Below are 6,000 nucleotides of genomic sequence, written 5' to 3'. Positions count from 1 at the left end.
CAGTGCGCGGGCTTCTCATTGAGGTGGCTTCTCTCGTTGTGGAGCACGGGCTCTAGGCGCGCGGGCTTCAGTAGTTGCAGTACGCGGGCTCAGTAGTTGTGGCTCGTGGGCTCTAGAGCACAGGCTCAGTAGCTGTGGTGCATGGGCTTAGTTGCTCCGCGGCATGTGGGATATTCCTGGACCAGGGCTCAAACCCGTTTTCCCTGCATTGGCAGACAGATTCTTAACCACTGCGCCATCAGGGAAGTCCTGCTGTTAATCTTATTGATGATCCTTTGTATGTGACAATTTGCTTCTCTCTTGTTGCTTTCAAAAATCCTCTGTCTTTGTCTTTTGAAAGTTTGATTATAATGTGTCTTGGTGTGGGTCTCTTTGACTTTTCATCTTATTTAGAGCTTGTTGAGCTTCTTGAATGTTTATATTTATGTTTTTCATCAAATTTAGGACATTTACAGCTGTTATTTCTTCAGATATTCTCTCTGTCCCTTTCTCTCCCTTTTCCTTCTTTTTTTAAAATAATTAATTAATTTTTGGCTGTGCTGGGTCTTCTTTGCTGCATGTGGGCTTTCTTGTGGTGAGCGGGGGCTCCCCTTTGTTGCGGCGTGCAGGCTTCTCGTGGTGGCTTCTCTTGTTGCAGAGCACGGGCTGTAGGCGTGTGGGCTCCAGTAGTTGTGGCACTTGAGCTCAGTAGTTGTGGCTCGCAGGCTTTAGAGCACAGGCTCAGTAGTTGTGGCACACGGGCTTAGTTGCTCCGTGGCATGTGGGATCTTCCCAGACCAGGGCTCGAACCCGTGACGCCTGCATTGGCAGGTGGACTCCCAACCACTGTGCCACTAGGGAAGCCTTCTCCCTTTTCCTTCTGAGACTCCTACAAAGCATATGTTGGTACACTTGATGGGGTACCACAGGTCCCTTAGCATCTGTTCACCTTTCCTTCAGTTTTTTTTCTTTCTGTTCATCAGGCCTGATAATTTCCATTGTTTTATCTTGAATTTCACTGATTCTGTTTTCTATCTGCTGAAATCTGCTTTGGATCTCTGTAGTGAATTTTTCATTTCAGTTATCGTACTTTTCAGCTCCAGACTTTTTTTGTTTGTTTCTTTTAAGGTTTTCTGTGTCTTATTGATATTTTCTTTTTTTTTTTTTTTTTTGAGGTACGCAGGCCTCTCGCTGTTGTGGCCTCTCCCGTTGCGGAGCACAGGCTCTGGACGCACAGGCTCAACGGCCATGGCTTACGGGCCTAGCCGCTCCATGGCATGTGGGATCTTCCCGGACCGGGGCACGAACCCGTGTCCCCTGCATCGGCAGGCGGACTCTCAACCACTGCGCCACCGGGGAAGCCCGATATATTCATTTTTTAACTGATATTTTCATTTATTTTCTTGCCTTTCTCCACATCTTCTGATAGTTCTTTGAGCATCTTTAAGACAGTTGTTTAAAGTCTTTGTCTAGTAGATCTGCTAGTATATATATATGTCTTTTCCAGGGACAGTTTCTGTTAGGTTTTTTCCTCTGAATGGGCCATACTTTCTTGTTTCTTTGTATGCCTTGTGATATTTTTTGTTGAACAGTTGAATCAACTGGACAGTTGATTCTAATAATGGGGTAACTCTGGAAGTCAGATTCTCCCCCTTTCCCAGGGTGTGTGTGCTGTTTTTGTTTTTTTGATTGTTGTAGGCTGTCTCTGTGCCAAGAATCATAAACTTAAGGTCTTTTCAGATGTTTTCTTTCCTAGGCATGCATGGTCACTTTCTAATTTTCCCTGTATATGCAGTTGTTTTTGAATTTCCTAGTCTTTAATGTCTGGCTTCCAAAAGGAGAAAAAGCCAAAAATGAAGTGGGAGAAAAGATGGTGTGGGCTCTTTAAATCCCCTGGCAGTCACTTCAGCCAGAGGGGATGGGGCTTGCAGCAGTGGGGCTGAGTGCGGGGGATGAGAGGGATGCAGCAACAATGGCTGTCTGTCTCTTTGTCTGCACCTTTGTGATAAGAAGCAGCAATCAGTGATTGTCCTCAGTATTTGCAGGACAGAGTCCTTTCTGCCCACCCTGGCTCCACAAGCTCTGTGCAGGGTGCTGCAAGAACAGTGGCACAGTTGCCTGCTATTGGGGTGGGTAGGGAATGGGTAGATGCTACTGTGCTAGGAGCTGAAATTGACTGAACTTAACCACAGCTGACCAAAACTAACTGTGATTTACCCTGTATGTATACAAAATAAAATAGGTAGGAGGGGGCTTCCTTGGTGGCACAGTGGTTGGGAGTCCGCCTGCCGATGCAGGGGACGTGGGTTCGTGCCCCGGCCCGGGAAGATCCCACATGCCGCGGAGCGGCTGGGCCGGTGAGCCATGGCCGCTGAGCCTGTGCGTCCGGAGCCTGTGCTCCGTGGCAGGAGAGGCCGCAGCAGTGAGAGGCCTGCGTACTGCAAAAAAAAAAATAAAAGAAAAAAAAAATAATAATAATAAAATAGGTAGGAGGATTCTGGGAAGGCGCCCATCTCTTACAGGTGTGTCCATAAATATACAGGTATTATTTCCCACGTTTGTATTCAGTTTTTGTAGAACTCTACATTTTATAATGATATAAAAAATTAAGGCAACTTTCCTCTAAAATACCTGTTTCTTTTTCATATTCTCCTTTACTAGTGCCCCTTTTTTTCTCCTCCCACTTTCTTTACATGAATTTTGCAGTTTTTATTGCCTCAGTTCTATAAATTGCCTTCTGAGTTTAGCAGTTGTAGCCATCACATTTCTGACATGTTCTGTGCTGTGGAGCATTGCCTTTTTCAGTGTAATCAGTTGCATAGGGCCTCATTTCCCCTATTAGGTCTCTGCTCTCCAGCTTCCCCTCCTTTGCCAGGGAAATGCCCTGGAACCTCTCTGCGCCCTGAGGCATTCCTGCCTCTTTAGTAGTTCTGTCTCTGCTCTCAGGTGGTCCTCTTTAGTCCCTTTGATATCTGCCTGTCATGCTATGCTCATCTCAAGGCATCAGTCTGTTCTTTGGACCATTTTAGACATAAATTCATGTTTGTTTTTATTTTCTTAGCCTTTTCCCCTTCCTGTTTCTTCATATAAGTTTCTTCTGTTCTTTACATTTTCTTTCTTTCTCTTAGTACTGATTCTACAAACACTTCTTGTTTCCTGTGCTCTGGTTTCCTGCCTTCCTCACCACTCTTTCATCTTAAGTAGGTTTGACACCATCCAGCTCTTTCAAGTGGGGAGAGCAGAACCCAAAGTTAGCAGCCCAAATTCGATCCTTTTCTTTATTGCATGAATAGACAAACCTTTACTGAAAGCCTGTTGTGTGCCGGGGGCTTGAGTAAGCACTTGCCCACCTGTCACCCCCTTGTCTTATTTAGCCTTACAGCAGCATGGATGCACATAACAGTATCCCTGTTTTACTAAAGGATCCAAAAGGTCAGCCTGTGGAGTTTCTCACTGACGATCTGCAAACTCCCTTCTGTTGGGTTGTGGGGAGAGGAAGGAGCACAATCAGGTGGTTTTCTGTCCATGCAGCTGGAGCTTCAGGCATATAGATTGTTGACAATGACTTCTAAATTTCAGCTGCTTCCCTCTGCCATCTAGCGCATTTCCGGACTTCCCTCTGCCATCTAGCGCATTTCCGGACTTCCCTCTGCCATCTAGCGCCTTTCCGGACTTCCCTCTGCCGTCTAGCGCATTTCCGGACTGCCGCTGCCTTCGATATCGGAGAATGAAAATGAAGGAATACAGTGGTGTGAGTGGACGCCAAGCTCTGGAGTCAGACTACTGGGGTCAAGTTCTTGACTAATTAAAGCATAACTAGGAAGGCCAGGCTGGATGGTTAAAAATTATGTATTTAAAATGTCACATATGCATGAATGTTCAGAGTAGCATTATTCATAATAGCCAAAAAGTGGAAACAACCCAGATTTTTATCAGCTGATGAGTGGATAAACAAAATGTGGTATATCTAGATGGTGGAATGTTATTCATGCTACATGCTACAACCATGGGTGAACCTTGACAACATTATGCTAAGTTAAAGAAGTCAGGCACAAAAGGCAACATACTGTATGAAATTTATATGAAATGTCCAGAATAGGCAAATTCATAGAGACAGAAACTAGACTGGTGGTTGCCATTCGTCGGGGGGAGGGGGAAATGGAGAGTGACCGTAAATGGTACCAGGTTTCTTTGTGGGGTGATGAATATGTTCTGGAATTAGATAGTGGTGATAGTTGCACAATACTTTGAATGTACTAAAAACCACTGAGGTGTATACTTTAAAATGGTTAAAATAGTGAAAAAACAACTAAAAAAATTTCTAAAGTAGCAAACTGAAAGTTTATTCACATCACATTAGACCGATTGCTCCTGTGTGTCAATGCACCTGTACATTTTGTACATACTTGAACCCACTGTATGTACATTTTCAGGCCCATCTGCTATACAATTCTAATTGGTCATGTACCTAGTCTCTGGTCATATCAATTTACCACGATCTGATACAGTTAAAAAAAAATTCTACTTCCTCTGCTATGGCAGGCACTTAAGAAGTTCGCTACAAATATTTGTTGAATTACCTATGCTTGCTGTTCCCATTTCATTAGGGCGGACAGCTGCAGGTTAGCCGCGATTACCTATTGTTCCAGATTGTTTATGTGCCTTTGCAATAAGAGCTCTACATTTTACATTTGTAAGCGGTGTACATATTTTTTCCTGATAGAAAATAGCTTGCTTGCCTTTTCTGGTCACAAAGGTAATATCTGCCAATTATAAGAGATTGTTCGGGTAATGGTCTTGCCTGGACTGTGGTCTTTAGCTCTTAGAGGCCTCCAAACAATTCTGTATCTGCAAAGGAGCTTCTTTTTTGAAATCTCTTTGCCCTATTATTCTTTTCATCATCTTCTCTGCATCTGGAGTTTGCTTGGCTTTCATCATTTCCTGCTAAATAGCTTCTTAGTCACCTTCTCTGAGACAGGAGCCTAGGATGCCATTGTCCTCTTGTCCAAAGATCTCATCTCTCTTGTTTGCGAATAAGAAGGAAGAATAAACAGAGCGCTTGCCATTTGTTCTGCTAAGTCAACACCCCCTTAAGTCCTGACGTTTTTCTTTCTCTCTTTCTCTTTTTTTGGCCTTGTCATTTTCTGAATTCCAAAGCTGCGTGCTTTTCCGTGACCCATTTAAAACCTTCACCTATGATATAGCTCTTTTGAGAAAAGGAGGCTGTGGACTTCTAAGACTTCTCCCTTTCCCTTTGTGAGTGGCAGAGATGCTTGCCAGTCTGCCTTCTTGCTTCTCAGTGGTATCTGGTCCCCTTTCCCTGCTGCACTCATGGCTCAGTAACCTTGAGGTGAGACGTGGTAGCAATGACTGGCCATTCTGTCTATGAAGCTAATGTTATCGACCTGTGCCTTACTTTTCTCTTGGGAGTTATTTTCCAGGAATGAGGATGCTTTCATACTTTCTGCATCCTTGTCTGAAACCCCCCCTTTTTAAAAAAAATAAATTTATTTATTTATTTATTTTTGGCGGCATTGGGTTTTTGTTGCTGCTCGTGGGCTTCCTCTAGTTGCCGCGAGCGGGGGCTACTCTTGGTTGCTGTGCGCGGGCTTCTCATTGTGGTGGCTTCTCTTGTTTGGGGAGCACGGTCTCTAGGCGCGTGGGCTTCAGTCATTGTGGCACGCGGGCTCGGTCGTTGTGGCTCGCGGGCTCTAGAGCACAGGCTCAATAGTTGTGGCACACGGGCTTAGTTGCGCCACAGTATGTGGAATCTTCCCGGACCAGGGCTCGAACCCGTGTCCCCTGCATTGGCAGGCAGATTCTCAACCACTGCGCCACAAGGGAAGTCCTGAAACCCCCTTTTTAGCTCATGGCAAACTTGGGCAGGACAGTTCCTCAGAATGGGGGAGAGCCCAGGACCTGGAGTGCAACTAACAGGCCTTCTCAGTGATGGAGAGGCCGATGGCTCTCGGCTTTCCTACGGATAGTAAATGACTCATGCCCATGTCACCTGCGGCCACG

The sequence above is a fragment of the Physeter macrocephalus genome, chromosome 16 (genome assembly GCF_002837175.3).
Source record: "Physeter macrocephalus isolate SW-GA chromosome 16, ASM283717v5, whole genome shotgun sequence".
NCBI lineage: Eukaryota > Metazoa > Chordata > Mammalia > Artiodactyla > Physeteridae > Physeter > Physeter macrocephalus.
Note: the sequence above shows the minus strand (reverse complement) of the source record.